The sequence below is a fragment of the Protopterus annectens genome, chromosome 10.part0 (genome assembly GCF_019279795.1).
Source record: "Protopterus annectens isolate FY-2018-M chromosome 10.part0, PAN1.0, whole genome shotgun sequence".
NCBI lineage: Eukaryota > Metazoa > Chordata > Ceratodontiformes > Protopteridae > Protopterus > Protopterus annectens.
In genome coordinates this window covers 801,498,460-801,514,081 of record NC_056744.1, presented here as the reverse complement: position 1 = coordinate 801,514,081, position 15,622 = coordinate 801,498,460, and positions in this window count along the sequence as shown.

Below are 15,622 nucleotides of genomic sequence, written 5' to 3'. Positions count from 1 at the left end.
AGTATAGCAAACAAAGTCCATGACCTATATGCCCTACTACCCTTTTACTCCCTCGACATTGTAACACTAACAAAAATGTGGCTTAAACCAGATACCAGTAGCAATGAAATTACTGCCCCTAGTCACAGCATCCTACATAAAGATAGGAAAAGCAAACAAGGAGGAGGTGTTGTAATCTTATTCAAAGATCACCTTATACTAGATCTTCTGAACCTCTCCATATCTGAATTTGATAATGCAGAATTAATATTTGCTAAGTTAATTAACCCCCCAAAATACCTAAATATCATAGCTGGATATATTCCACCAGGCAACAATATTGCTACACTTGAAAGTGTAGTACAATGGACCTCCATATCTCTTCCACAAGAAACTACACTAATGGGCAACTTTAATACTGATTAGCTCCTTTGTTCCTCTCCAAACCCTACATCCCATATAAACCTTTATGGATTCATCCAACTCATCACATCTCCCACTAGGACTGACAAATCTTCTAAGTGTCAAGCCATCCTCGATTGTTTTTTGCTTAGCAACTCCAATCTGTCATCCCACTCATTCTACCTCCCTGACTGCCTTAGTGACCACAACCCAACCTTTCTCATAAGAAACCGCATTCATCAAAACTGCCAGCCCTCCATCCGGCTAACCAGAAACAAAAACATTTTGATCCAAACGGGTTTATCTCCACCCTAAAAAGCTACAATTGGGAACCTCTTTAGCACCTGCCTCTAGAAGAAGCTGTTCTCTCCTTTAACTCTACCTTCCTAAACATACTCAACTATCATGCCCCCCCCACTAGAACCATTAGAGTGAAATCAAACTACACACCCAGAGTAAGTAAAGAATCTAGATCCCTACTCAGAACCAGAGATAAAGTCTGGGAACAATATAATAAAACCAAATCTCATATAACTAAACAAACCTTTCTAGAACTTCAAAATAAAGCAAAAAAAAAAACCTAGTAAAATTAAACAAAAGCAACTACTATTACAATATACAGAATAAACACCAAAATAAAGCTCAAAAATTCTGGGCAGCAGTTAACAATATATTACATCCTGGAAAGTCAACCACTCCCACCCCAACAACAACAAACAACTCCATGAACAAAGCCACTCAATTTAATACTTTCTTTACAGAATCAATTCAACAACTTGCACTGACCCAGACTAGCCCCAACCACACACCTCCTACCCCAAACCACAACACAGTTTATATCCACCCAAAAGCAACAACCAGTTTACATTAAACCCAGTATCCACTATCATCAAAAAACTACTAAAAAAACGTAAGCCTACTACCTTAGCTGCCGACAATCTCCCTGCTGAATTCCTGCAAATTACAGCAGAAGCAATTGCATACCCTGTATCCATACTTATAAGTAGATCATCATCTGAAGCTTATGTCCCCACCATCTGGAAAATCTCCCACATCTTACCCTTACACAAAGGAGGTAAGTCCACCGAACTGACAAACTATCACCCAATTGCAATTCTATCCCCTCTCTCAAAAATTCTGGAAATGGTTGTACACACCCAACTTATGGACTCTCTCCTTACACACAAGTTCCTGTCTAATACCCAACATGGTTTTCACCCCTCTCACAGCACCACCACAGCCCTACTTGTCCTTTACTAACACAGCTAACCAGCATAGAAACAATGGTCAATTTGTATCAGCCATATTCCTGGACCTGTCCAAGACCTTTGACATGGTCAACCACTCCAAACTCATCTACATCCTCTCCTCCCTTAGCCTCAGTCAGCCCATTATCACCTGGTTCCAAAGTTACCTAGCAGAACATCAACAGACTGTCCGCTGGCAACAAGATCTCTCACCCCTTTACCTTGTCACTTTAGCGGTTCCCCCAAGGTTCTATCCTTGGTCCTCTTCTTTTTTCTCTTTTTACCAATCAGCTCCACTCGGCTACACCCCAGGCCTCAGTGTTCAGTATGATGATGACACTACCCTGATTTGCTCAGCTTCCTCCCAAAAAGACCTCCATACCATTACTCAAGATCCCTTCTTATCTGCTAAATCCTGGTTCACTAGCTCCCAATTTATCCTAAATCCCAACAAAACAAAACTTCTTCTCTTCCACCCAAACAGATACACCTCCCCATCCACAACCTTCAGTATCCCCCAAAAAGCCATAGCAAATTAATAGGAGTGGAAATTGACAATAACCTGAAATTTGATATTCACATTGCCCAATCCATTAAAAAGTTCACAAAAAACTATATAGAAACAATAGATTTCTGACAAATAACACAAAAGCCACTAATGGTAGAACCCACCTCCTCTCAACTCCTCTGTATGCCTCCCTAATCTTAACCAATCTCCGCAAGACAGATCTAGCCAAACCCAAAGCCTCTTACAATAAAATTTCCAAGTTTGCCACTAATGCCTCATACAAGTCACATCACTCCTCATCACTTAAGCAGCTCAAGTGGCTTGAACTCCCTCAACTTCTTCTCTTTAATCAACTTACTTTGCCCACAAAATACTATATCAATCAGGAGAAAACCTGTGCTCAAAGATCTCATTCAGCCATATTCTTCCTCAAGACCCCTTTGCTTCACCAACAAACTACTTCTACACACCACTAAAGCTACGAATTCATCAGGTGAATCACTTTTTTCCAACTACATCTCCAAACACTGGAATAATCTACTTAACTCACTAGTAACTAACTCCTCAACACTTGAATTTAAAAAAACTTCTAAAAATGCACCTTACTAACACTTGGCTCTGCACCTGCAACTCCCCTGGATAACTTATTCCTCCTTTTCACTCTATCATCATTACTCTTACTACTAGCACGATCTACCACTAATGGTCATTTCACTTTAACTGTACATAATCATTTGGATATATCCACTAAATGTAAACAACCATTTTTTATGTAAATTACTGTTGCTCTACTTATTGAGTCTGAAACCACTATCTTGTATGTATTTTTTTCTCACGTGGCTGTACTTGTTTCTCTATTGTATTTGTTACTCTTGGAGCTTTTCTCCCTGAGCCTCCACTGGAAAAGGACCTGTGTCCAGTCAGACTTTCCCGGTAAACAAATGTAAAATTAAATTAAATAAAAAATTAACTCCTTTGGGAAAGCCAGATCCAGCACTAGGCGAACTAGGTAGAAGCCTAGGCTGTGGGCTGCCCCCCAAAAAAAAAAAACATTCTTTCTTTAAGGATGCACTCTGCATATATCTTTAGTAGCGTCTGTGCATACATCATACTAAAGATGAACACATGCACATTTAAATATTGGAACTTTCTGCTTTCCTGTGGGATTTTTAAGTGTAGAGAACTGCTGAACATGCTGTTTCTTCAGTAGAGGGAGAAGTGCAGGAAGAAAGATGAGCAGACAAACATGGAGAACTGATATGAGAGAGACAAGCAAGTTGTTCCTTCAGTACAGGAAGAACTGCAGGAAGAAAGATGAGAACACAAACATGGAGAACTGCTATGAGATACATGAGCAAGCCATTCCTTCAGTAGGGGGGGAAGTGCAGGAAGAAAGATGAGCACACAAACATGAACTGCCATGAGAGAGACAAGCAAGCTGTTCCTTCAGCAAGTGAGATGACAAGGGGGGTATGTGGGTTGGTGTGCAGTGAGAGATGATTGAGCCATTCCTTCAGTAAGTGAGATGAAGTGTGTGTGCGTGTGTGTGTAAAATATGCCTCAGTTAGGGATGGCAGGGTGATTAACTTGTTCAGGATCAAACTCTGTACCTTGATTAAAGGAGACAAGAGCCTGAATCCACTACACAAACTACCAGACTGTCACAGGGGGTGCATTTTCAAGGAATTGCAAGTTCAGTGCATATTCAAAAAATTGAGTTTCAAGGGAAGAGAAGTTTACTGCTGCGTGCAGTAAGCCTGTTTCCAGTGTGTACTTGTTTTGTTTAGCAGATGACTATCATCAGTGCTTGTGGTACAAAATTTGAAAGCAGTGTTAGTAGTGCAACAGGTAGTATACTTGCCTTTGGTGCAGAAGGGTGTGGGTTCTACTCTCACACCATGTAGATGGAGCGCTGATATTGCAGTGCCCTTTAAGGGGAATGGGAATGTTGCACTTCTGAGTGTGTCCTCCTTTTGGATGAGATACCTGGCAACTACGAAGCTGCTATCAGTTTGACAGCCACTCCCTATTAGAATATTACCAGCTTACCAATTTGTTTTTTAATGTAACATGGGCATTTTATTCTTCAAGGGCAACAGGCACTGAAATGTAAAGTTGTTTGCCAGAAGCAACCTCTTCATTAGTTTTAGATACCTTTAATGCGGAATTATTCAAATGACTTTTACTTCTGCAGAGATTGTGTATATTGACTGATATTGGTGGACTGGAATGGCAGAAGTTTGAGTGAACGTTTATGGCTGAAATATTCTGAAATAGGTAGTTTTATCATTATTGGTTCATATGTTTGGTTTCATTGCTTACTGGAAAAATGTTCAAAACTACAAATTTAAAACACACTCTACCTAGTGGTGCTGTATTATACAAGGAATCTAATTTAATACAAGCAGGAAGGAGGATCAAAGAAAATATGCATATATGCATTGCTCTAAAAATGTGTGAAACAGGCCTATGATTTGAAAACAGCCCAGAGATAGACAATCTGCCACTGGCCAGTTGCATTTTCTTTGAATATGGGTTTCAATGCCATTCCAATGACTGTGAGTTTTAAGGGCAGAGAAGTTTACTGTTCATGCTGACGTCCTCAAGCACCATAACTGTAACTAAATATTAATTAAGGACTGTCCAGTAAGGTCACAAAAGATTGATTGCATTCATATTTTAAGACTATGGTTTGAACCTAAAGTGAGCTATATAAATAAATATTTGGAAATTCTAGCTGTAGATAATTTAAAGGGGCACTCCCTGGCCACTTAAGAAAATGACGGTTTCAGTGCCATCTTTTGAAAAACTGGATACCTTAATAAAAGATGTTATTAAGTGAAACTGTGACCTCGAATTCTGACTTACCTACATCAAGTGTCAGTAATAATTCATCAACATAACATGTACCAATGCCCATAAGCAAACAAAAAGTACTGTAATTTGAACAAGTCTTTTCTACATGATCTAAGACAGGGCACAGAGTTAAGTATTACACAGCTAATGGCAGCAATGTTGGACTTTCTAAATCTAATGCTAGTCATAAGTTGTTAAACAATGTATGCCTAAAAGTGTACCAAAGCAGAACTGTTAATATGCAAGAGTGCAGAATCTATACTTTGTCATTATGGTATCACCAAATTTATTAGATATATTACTGCAGAGGATGAGAAGGAGTTGCTGCTAGGACTATTAAGACTTGGAGAACATGGTTAAATTAATGAAATCACAACGTGTATGTTAGCACAAAACTACTAGCTAGCCCATCTGTATGAAGAGGATTAATGGTTTCACATCAAAACAGACTGGAGAGTGCCTTACAACCCAAGTAGAAATATAAACTATTCTAGGCAAAGTATTATACACAGTAATTTTATGCCTAATCTAACATATGATGTGATAATTGGTTAGGTCTTCCCCAGTTCGAAGAGCTATGAAAAATCTTCAGGAGAGAAGTACAACCAGGTAAATTATCAAAGATACATATACTCAGTGAATACAAAGAACTTAGAACTAAAAGCTTCCCAAGGCACTAAAACTCAGGACTGGTTAGAAGGGAAAGACATATCTGATGCTGTGACTCCAGCAGTCAACACTACAAAATAAATCAGTACAGTTACTGATATGGAAGGGTTTATTGTTGCACAAAATGTTTAGAACTCAGGAATCTGGACAGACTCAAGTTTTCCTCTGCTATATCAGAACAGACAAATAGTGAAGCAAAACTATACAGTTAAAATATGTCAGAATAATATTGAACTAGATAAAAAGAAAGTCTCTACCTCAAGAAGAAAACTATCATCATGTGTTGCCCTTTATTGAAGAGGAGGTAGATGAAGGGGAGGAAACTGCATCTGTCTTTGTGACAGAAGAGATGATGCCCTCCATGCCATGGGCCTGAGGAAAGAAACGCTTATCTGGCACATTTCAAGATAAGTCATGTTCATTTTAGGAAAGACCCATGGAAGAAATAAATATTCAGCAGAGCTAGTGAGGGAGAGAGAGAGGACAGTATAGCACAAATTAAATGGGAAAATGTCTAGAATAGCCCCAATCCATATCCTTATTTTGAACTAAGAAATTATTTGCTGTGCAGGTTGAGTTAAAAAGGAGAACAAGCATTAAAAACAGTTGTTAAGGCCAAGTGTTTCTTAGAACACTTGTAATGAAAATTGTCACACTGCCAGATGGTGAGTGGCATAGCTTAGGGGTGGAAAAGACAAAGGCTGGGACTCTAGATTTTACTATTCTGGTCCTTTGAAGGACATCGAAATCTTTGTGCCTTTTACTTAAGATGGCATCCAATCCAAGCTTTAGGAACACTTATATACCTATCAATAACAGAAGTTCCTTTCAAATGAACAACAATGGGCATCATAGGTTCACTTGTAAACTCCAGTAAGGGCCACCAGTATACTAACTTCTTCAAACAGTGCCATTACAGACAGTGAATGCCAAAGATATAGCAAGAATAACTAGTACCACACCTTTCCAGGGTAGGAATATCTCAATAAAAACTCGACAACCAAGGCATCGAAATTCATGTCAGGAGATTTCTCATTTCTTTAATGTGAAACAGCTAACCCCCTTCATTCACATAGACTAGATGAAAGTTTTAACAAAATCTTAAAGTCCATGTTGAGGAAAGCTATAGAACAGTTTAGAAAAAATCGAGACCAGTTACTTCCCTATCTTTTTTTTTTTTTGCAGTGAGGGAAATACCACAAAACTCATCTAAGTTCACTCAATTTAAAATGTTATATAGCAGACACCCTTCAAGGTTTGTTAGATATAGTGAAAGAGGAAATCCCTTGACCAAATGTTGCAAGGACACTAACAATCATTAGGAAAAGTTAAATTCTAGAATGCCAACAGTAAGTGAGAATATGGAAAGAGCACAAGAATGCAAACCACTCATCTTAGTTAAGAGCATGGAACAAGTTATTTATCTTGGTACTCATTACCGTGAACACATTCCTAGCGAGGTGGCAAACACCTTTTGAAGTCATAAACAAAAGAAAAGTGAAGTAAGCTGTAAAGTGAGACAAAGTAGAAAATGCATACTGTGTTAAATATACAACATAAATGGATTAAACTCAGGTTACTGAGTATATTCACAAAAGAAGTCAATGCTCCCACGGCATTGTTCTGAAGTCACAGCAGGTGAAACCTTGTTGGTATCCAAAAAACAGAAGGGTAAGGAATTTGTGCTCAGCAAAAGGGTTCCATTCTTAGAGTTACTTGTCATTGCCAATCAATAAGCCCAATACTGAAACTATGTCTGGTGAAAAAGTAAATCTAAAGCCATACCCAACAACAGAGTCCCAGTGCTAAGCAGTACAAGAAAAGGTGCAGAAACTACTTAACCTCACGGTTATAAAAAGAATCCCAGAATGAGTAGAATAACCCCATCATAGTGGTGCCCTCCTACCCTCTGATGTAGGTGCTGTGCCCTCACACCTCTGCCACACCAACTCTCAGGCTGATGTACCTCAGAATATGGGGAACATCTCCAAACCACAGCATCCAAAGAGTTGGGATATATCCCTCACATTCACAGTTCTGTTTTCTAGGTATGTAAATCACACTACTACAAATTTTAAGAGACAAGATAATGTCATATTGACATTTTTTATACTATACAAATCTCTCTCACTCTTGACATGCTTGACACTGAGGTGGCTGTAAGTGCTTCTGCATGCTCCACCATTAATCCTGGGGGATCTCTGCAAAGCTGGTGGCACCTATGTTATAGCAGGCTCTCAGGCAGAGCTTCTCATATCTTCACTGCTGTAAGCGGCAAGTGAACTATCAGTCACCCTGCCATCCATGGGCTCTATAAAAAGGGATATTAGAATTACTTTTTTTCTTTTTTTTAAGTCTGAATTTTGAAAAAGCTTTTAAGTGAGCAACAATTTGTGAAGATGGTCATGGAGAATTCAATGAAAATTCAGTAATGAACCTAAAATGTATGTAATCTGTACTCTGCATGTTAGAATATTTCTGCATCCCATAAGTGAAAATAAAATGAACATTTACTTAAATCCAACTTACTCATTAAAAAGAATACAGTCTCAAAACACAATGCAAAATTATAACACACTAAGAATCAGTTGGTTTCACTCTGGTACTTTTATTTTATAACATCTGCATCAGGTACTCAAACAAAAGGCTACAGAACAGAAAGCTTGTTATTGTTAAAGAACAGAAAGCCACTTAATTCTGACAGATGGTTTTACAAACTGTGGCAACACTGTACAAATGAGCTAACAACAGACTAGATGACGTGGAGAAGGAGAAGGCACTATTCAGTTGCTCATGTGCTGTTAAAACTAATCACAGAGCACAGTTCATATTTGACCACACTACATTCTAGACAGGCTGAAGCTTTCAACCCTGATGCTTTTAAGGATATACCCACTGTAATGATACAGTGAATCAATATAAATTACTAACATTGTTTAAAAAAAGGAAAAGAACACTCCGGTATTCACTTAACACACACACAACGGTCTGGCTGAAAAAAGCTTCATCATACTTGTCACAGCTGCAGCTATACAAGTCATATTGCGTTCATCTTCAAGCATCACATGTAGTTATTTTCACTGTACAACAATGTCCAGATAAACAACATTAATTGTGGATTTGTCATGATATATTTGTATCATACAACAGAAGCAACTCTCACAAAGTTGCTCAGTACGGTATTTTTCATAGCTCTTAAAACAAAAAAATGATGTTATATTTCAAACAATATACCATGCAACAGCAAACATTTGGACTGGAAAATGTTCTTTTGACTCATAGGATCATGCCTCATATCTGCTCACATGCTCCTAATGGTGAATTACTTGACACTCCATTATCTGCTAGGGAAAAAGACCCGTATAATTACTTAAGCATTTCAAAATGTATAGTCCATAAAGCATAGACATGGAAAATTACAGACCCCATTTTACATTAAGCATATGAACTCTGAGCAAGTAAATGGCTGCTCCAAGGGGTAAAGCATTCAGCCGCTTTAAATAACTTAACGGTATAGACATGAACATCCATTATATGCAGCCCACCCACTTATCAGTACAGCTGCAGGAGGCTCTGAAAACTACTGTCCAGACAGCTGTGACACCATCCATGAATTAGAAAACTATACAGCAAAATTAAAGCAATACATCTTAACAGTACACTTTAGGGCTGCTCAGGGAATTAGATTCTGACACACAATGCTCAAATGTGTAGCCCACTTACAGCATGTCTCTGGAACACTAGCTTGAAATACAGTAGTGGGCAAGACAAGGAAAACAGTGCTATCACTGTGCCATTCTTCTTAATGATAATATGATAAAAATATTTTCTGATATTTATTTTTTTTCTCTCATAATCTCACTTTCTGCATGGAAAAAATGTCACAGAAGTGGGTTAAGTTCAATTTTCTAGATGACAATTTGCATTTTTTAATTTCTTATTGCTGATTCCACCACACCAAATATACTGCAAACATAGAGGACACCCTTTCCCATAAACAAAAAAAAAAAGTTTGAGCACAGACACACACAGATTTTGATATAACTGCAAAACCTAGCCATGAGACTAAAATGAACATACTTTGTGTTTTACATAAGAAAACCTACAACACTTACTACATGGCCTAATTTCTTCTACATCAGAGTTCACTGCAGCAATTTCTTGAATCCAACAATTAATTAAATTAACAAAAAATAACAATATTCCATCCAAAGGCTGTAATTCAATAAGTAAAATAAAATTCTGACATTTTCCATTAGTAATGTACATGAAAAATGCTGACAAATGAAAAACATGAGTGTGTGATACAAAATAATCTGACCATAAATGGAATTTTGTCTTTAAAGGTATGATGCTTTAAGACAAGCCATATTTCTGTCATCATCTGAGTTACCTTGAAGGATTACATAATGAAAATCAGTACTAAAAATATGAATTAAGAAAAATGCCTCCATTTGACCCCATTAGCATTTAACAAATCAGTTCATATCACCAGAACATGCAACTTAATATAATCCATTAGCAAACAAAAACTGGTGGGACTTCTGCTTACAAAAAATAAAAGAAAACTTCATTACATACAGAAGAAAATGCAGTATTATAGTCTGCAAACAATGAGGTTCGTACAATAAATTCCCAACACGTTTAAAATATGGTAAAACCTTTAACAAGGGTGGTCATTTCTGACAAGTAGTAGCCTGTGAGAAATAACAGGATGCAAGACCCCAAAACATTCCGAGTCAACCACTGATAATCAAAATGACCATCAATTTATTTTAACGTTGAAATAGACTACAAAAATTCTTAAGGTGCAAAAATGTTATTAACTTATCAAACTCAATCAAGCAGACAACTTGCTGGAATGGTGACATGATTTCCTGAAATGGTGATATGATTTCCTATCTCCTGATATGGGGACTACAAAGACGTTTTGAATATAGAACTGTAATGCCAACGTTCAAGTAAGATATGACACTATCATTACAGTAGGGAAAATGTTGCCATTTAATATAGCCACATAAACAGTTACACTGTAGACAGTGAAAAATGAGATTCAATATCTCTAGCACAGAAACTAAGTATACTGGTACAAACATGAGAGATTATATAATTTTGTAGCTGTTACAGGATCAGTGCAGGCTGAAGGACAAAGGCCACAATGATCTATAGTTTAATACTTATAATATCTATTAAAAGCATCATTACTATCCAAAATAATGCATTCCAAAAGTTCTCTTCTGTAATGTTCAACATTGTGCACTGAAAATAATGTTTTCAGCCACATTAGATTGTGGTTATTCATATAGTTAGAACACATTAGCTATCTTTTATAGATATATCGGCAAGGTCAGTTATTCATACTTCTGCATTTCTCAACCAGTTACTCAGAAAAATGCAAAACTCTCTGAGTATTGCAACCAAAACACACCCCACTGTAAAACTATCTTAAAGATATATGAACAAAAAAAATTCCACCATATCTTCATGTCGATTACAAGAAAACACAAGCATTCTAGTACAAACCTGCTTCAGTGAAGCAAGAACTAAACACCCACCATAACTCTAGTTTGATGGTGTAAGAACAAAAAGGCATCCCACCATAACTCGATGTTAATGATGTAAGAACAAGGAGGTATCCCAACTTAACACTGTGTTAATGATATGAAAACACAAGCATTCCAGCGCAACTCGGCATAAGTGAAAGAACAAAACATGCCACCATAACTCTGTTAATGGTGTAAGAACAATGAGACATGCCAATGCAACTCTACCTTAATGATGTAATAACAATGAGGCATCCCACCGTACGTCTATGTTAATGATATGAAAAAACAAGGATTCCAATACAACTCCACTTCAGTCAAGCAAGAACTAAACATCCCACCGTAACTCTACATTAATGGTGTAAGAACAAAGCGGCATCCCACCGTAACTCTATGTTAATGATGTAAGAACAATACCGAAACAAATGCTGCAATATACGAACCACACAAAAAAAAAGAAGAAAGCAGCCACACCAGTCCAGTAGCTATCAGGGCAAAAAGCTCACAATCAGGCACGAATTGGTCACGAACAATTTATAAATAAATTGTTCGTGACCAATTCGTGCCTGATTGTGAGCTTTTTGCCCTGATAGCTACTGGACTGGTGTGGCTGCTTTCTTCTTTTTTTTTTTTTTTGATGTAAGAACAATGAAGCAACCCACCGCACCTCTATGTTAATGATGTAAGAGCAACGAGGCATCTCACTGTAACTCTATGTTAATGACGTAAGAGCAATGAGGCATCCCACCACATGACAATTTAACTCTATGTTAATGATGTAAGAACAATGAAACATCCCACCATAGCTCTATGTTAATGATGTAAGAACAATGAAGCTTCCCACTGTAACTGTTGTTGTTGTCTTTCGGCTTTTCCCGGTTAGGGGTCGCCACAGCGGAACTCCAGTCCACTAATGATTGGCAGTAGATTTTCACGAACGCCGAGGTGCCAGCCCCTGGTTATGAACACAATATTACAATTTATCATTCAGACCTGGTAGAAAAAGACCACCCAATTTGATTATCCATTTCTTTTCTTTTGTGTTTAGTAGGTTGTGCCACCCTGTTTTGAAGGATTTGTTTCCCAAAATTCTATCTATAATCGTAAATGTCAATTTAGCTGTTTTGTGAATCAATGAATGCCTATACAAGGCATTAGTCATTCTGGCATTCCTGATATCCCCTAGATGTTCGGATATTCGACATCTAAACTGTCTAGATGTTTGTCCAATGTAGAATGCTTGACATGTACATGTGGCCAGATAAATGACCCAATCAGTTCCACAATTTGCGAAGCAGTTGATGTCAAATAATTTACCTGTATTCTTGCTGGTAAAGTTTTTGGTCTTAAACATAAATTTGCAAAAGGAACAATGCCCACATGGGTAACACCCCACTAGTTTTTTTCCCGGAGAGAGTAGTTTGATGATAGGTGATCTCCTGGCACATGATCTTTTTGTAATGTGAAAAGTGTGACCCTAATGTTTTCCCCTTTCAGTATGAGAACTGACATCTATCACCCAACCAATCGTCAAGTCGTGTGTTACTTTTGAGTATATTCCAATGTTTGTCAATAATCCCAATAAACTGACTGGTGTTCCTTCCGAACGTGGTAACCAACCTAAGAGTGTCCTGATTATTCCTAGCATGTTTTGGTCTGTATGTTAAAATGCTGTCCCTGGGTTGGCTACAAGCCCATTGTAATGCTGTTTTGACATTATCTGGACTATACCCCCTCTTCAAAAACCTGTTTGTGAGATCATGATGACAATGAGTAAGGTCCTGCTGTGAGGAACAAATTCTCTTGATTCTAAGAAACTGGGATTTGGGAATGCTGTTGATGATATGCTTGGGATGGAGACTAGAGGCATGTAACAAACTATTGTATTGGGGATACTTCCTGTAAACCTTTGTTCTTAAAGTATGATCTAGACAGTTTAAATGCCGGATATCCGAACATCTAGGGGATATCAGGAATGCCAGAATGACTAATGTCTTGTATAGGCATTCCTTGATTCACAAAACAGCTAAATTCACATTTACGATTATAGATAGAATTTTGGGAAACAAATCCTTCAAAACAGGTTGGCACAACCTACTAAACACAAAAGAAAAGAAATGGATAATCAAATTGGGTGGTCTTTTTCTACCAGGTCTGAATGATAAATGGTAATATTGTGTTCATAACCAGGGGCTATGCTGTGTATTTTTGAATGCAATTTACTATGTTTTTTTATTTTTGGGCATATTGCATAACTTTACATGATTTATGCACATAAGCTCTACTTGCACTACTTCTAATTAGGTCTTCTTTACAGGAAATGATGTCATTTACTGCTTCATTGGACACTGTATCTAAATGCAGTTCTTGTGCTGCCTAACCATGTATAATCACTGAGGAAAGCTATATGCTGAAACCGGTCTGGTAACAATAAAAATTCTCTGCTTCAGTTTCCTGGTGCTGGCCCCTTTTTGTTGAAGGTATTATGCAGTGAAGACTGCAGCTTGGTTGGGTCTTTCTTAGACTTTTTACTGGGCACCTACTGATCCTACAAGATCTATACTTACAGTAGGGGCTTTGCTGCTGCATGAGAAATATTATTCACTGGGGAATCTATACTGCTCTAGTGTGTGTACGTGTAAGTACTCTACATAATGTTTGCTTCATCATTTTCCTTTTTCTATCACTTTCTACACGGTATCAAGTTGCCTTACAAGTGATCTTATACATTATGACATCAAGATAAAAACAGCCACAGATAGTAAGAAGAACTCACCCACATAACAGTATTCCTGTTAGTCTTTTTAATAGACTTATAATCATTATTTGTCTTGGCCAAAACCATAGAATGAAGCATTGTAACCTGCTACTGTCTGCACAAATTACAAGCCCCAAAGACTGAAAACTATGGTGAGACCTATCTTGACGTAGACTATTCTGAGAGATAGAAATGACTTGCTGAGATGGGTCAGTCATGGAATTCTCTTCTCTGGAAATATGGATTGCTGAAAGTGTATAATCACCATTTAAATAATTCTCTGTAGATGGGCCATCAAACAGTGACACCTTGTTTGTTGGTCTATTACATGGGGGGGGGGGTAAAAAGAAAAAAAAAACTTTTGTAAGCCTAGGCTGACCACTTTCATCTTTAAAATGGAGAGATGATACTGAATATTCTGTGGAGTGCAGAGAACCCTGGAGAGACTGTTGATAAAAACGGACTCTAACCTTCCTTGAAGGCAGCTGTGGTTTCAGTTGTTCTGTCATGGGAGGTTGCATAGGGGCAGTGAGCAACAGGCTGCAAAGATCAATCTTGCAGAGGATAGCTTGTCTGGACAAAGTGAGGGGGGGGGTCCATGACTCAAAATCCAAATTGCCTTATGACAACTAAGCCTCCTAGGACCACTAATGTAACCATATAAGGAGGTGGGTTCTGGGAATCACTGACAATGAAGCTAACATGAAGTCTAGAAAACATTACCTATGTGGACTTGAGACTAGCTAGATACAGACAGGCAGTCTGCCAGACAAAGAATATTCTGGTGCCTCTAAACAGGAAGAAAACCTTGCTTTAGGAAGGCATCCAGACTGCACATATAAAGGTCATGGACTGCAATGACTGAATTGTAAATCTGGCAGTTATTTCTAGTGGCTAGAAGCAACTAACTACTCAACATTTTACCAAGACAAGGAGACCTCTCTGAAGCTCATAAAGACTATTGATTGACACTCATTTGTGTGATTGCTCATGTGCAATTAGGCAGCTTTTTCCTGGGAAGATCAAACTGCTGGTATTTATTTATTTATCCCTTGACGACTGTGTTAGTCTCACAAGGATAGTGGCCTCTTTTCTGAGGTGACTCACCATTCTTCCTGATGGTGCACCTCAGAGTTGACGTGTTTGTGTTTGTGTGTGTGTATATATGAAATTATCTATGGTATGGATCCCAGTTATTCTCATTAGGGATAATATATAATTATCGGCCATGGGATGGGTAAGGCCAATCTATAACCAACTGGGATAGGATATTTCAAGCAAAAGCTAGGCATAAAATGGCCTCCAAGGGCAGTGATCCTAGGACTTGCCTAAGAAACCTTATATATACATAATCTGAGTCCCCATTACATTACCAAATTTACGGCTCTCTGAATCGCAAAACAGCTACTACTGTTTGCCAAAACTTCACTTTGCCGACATTCTAGTTGACTGATGTTCATTTCAGTAAGGTTATTAAGTTCACAAAAATCTATTAAAGGGTAGAACAAGAACTACAAGGAGCAGAATAGCCACAAACTTTAGCGATCAAACAGCTTTTATTATTGATTCAACAAAAGAACCTTTTTATACAAGTATACTTGATTAAAATTTTACTTGAATGTACTTGTATAAAAAGGTTCTTTTGTTGAATTGATTTTAT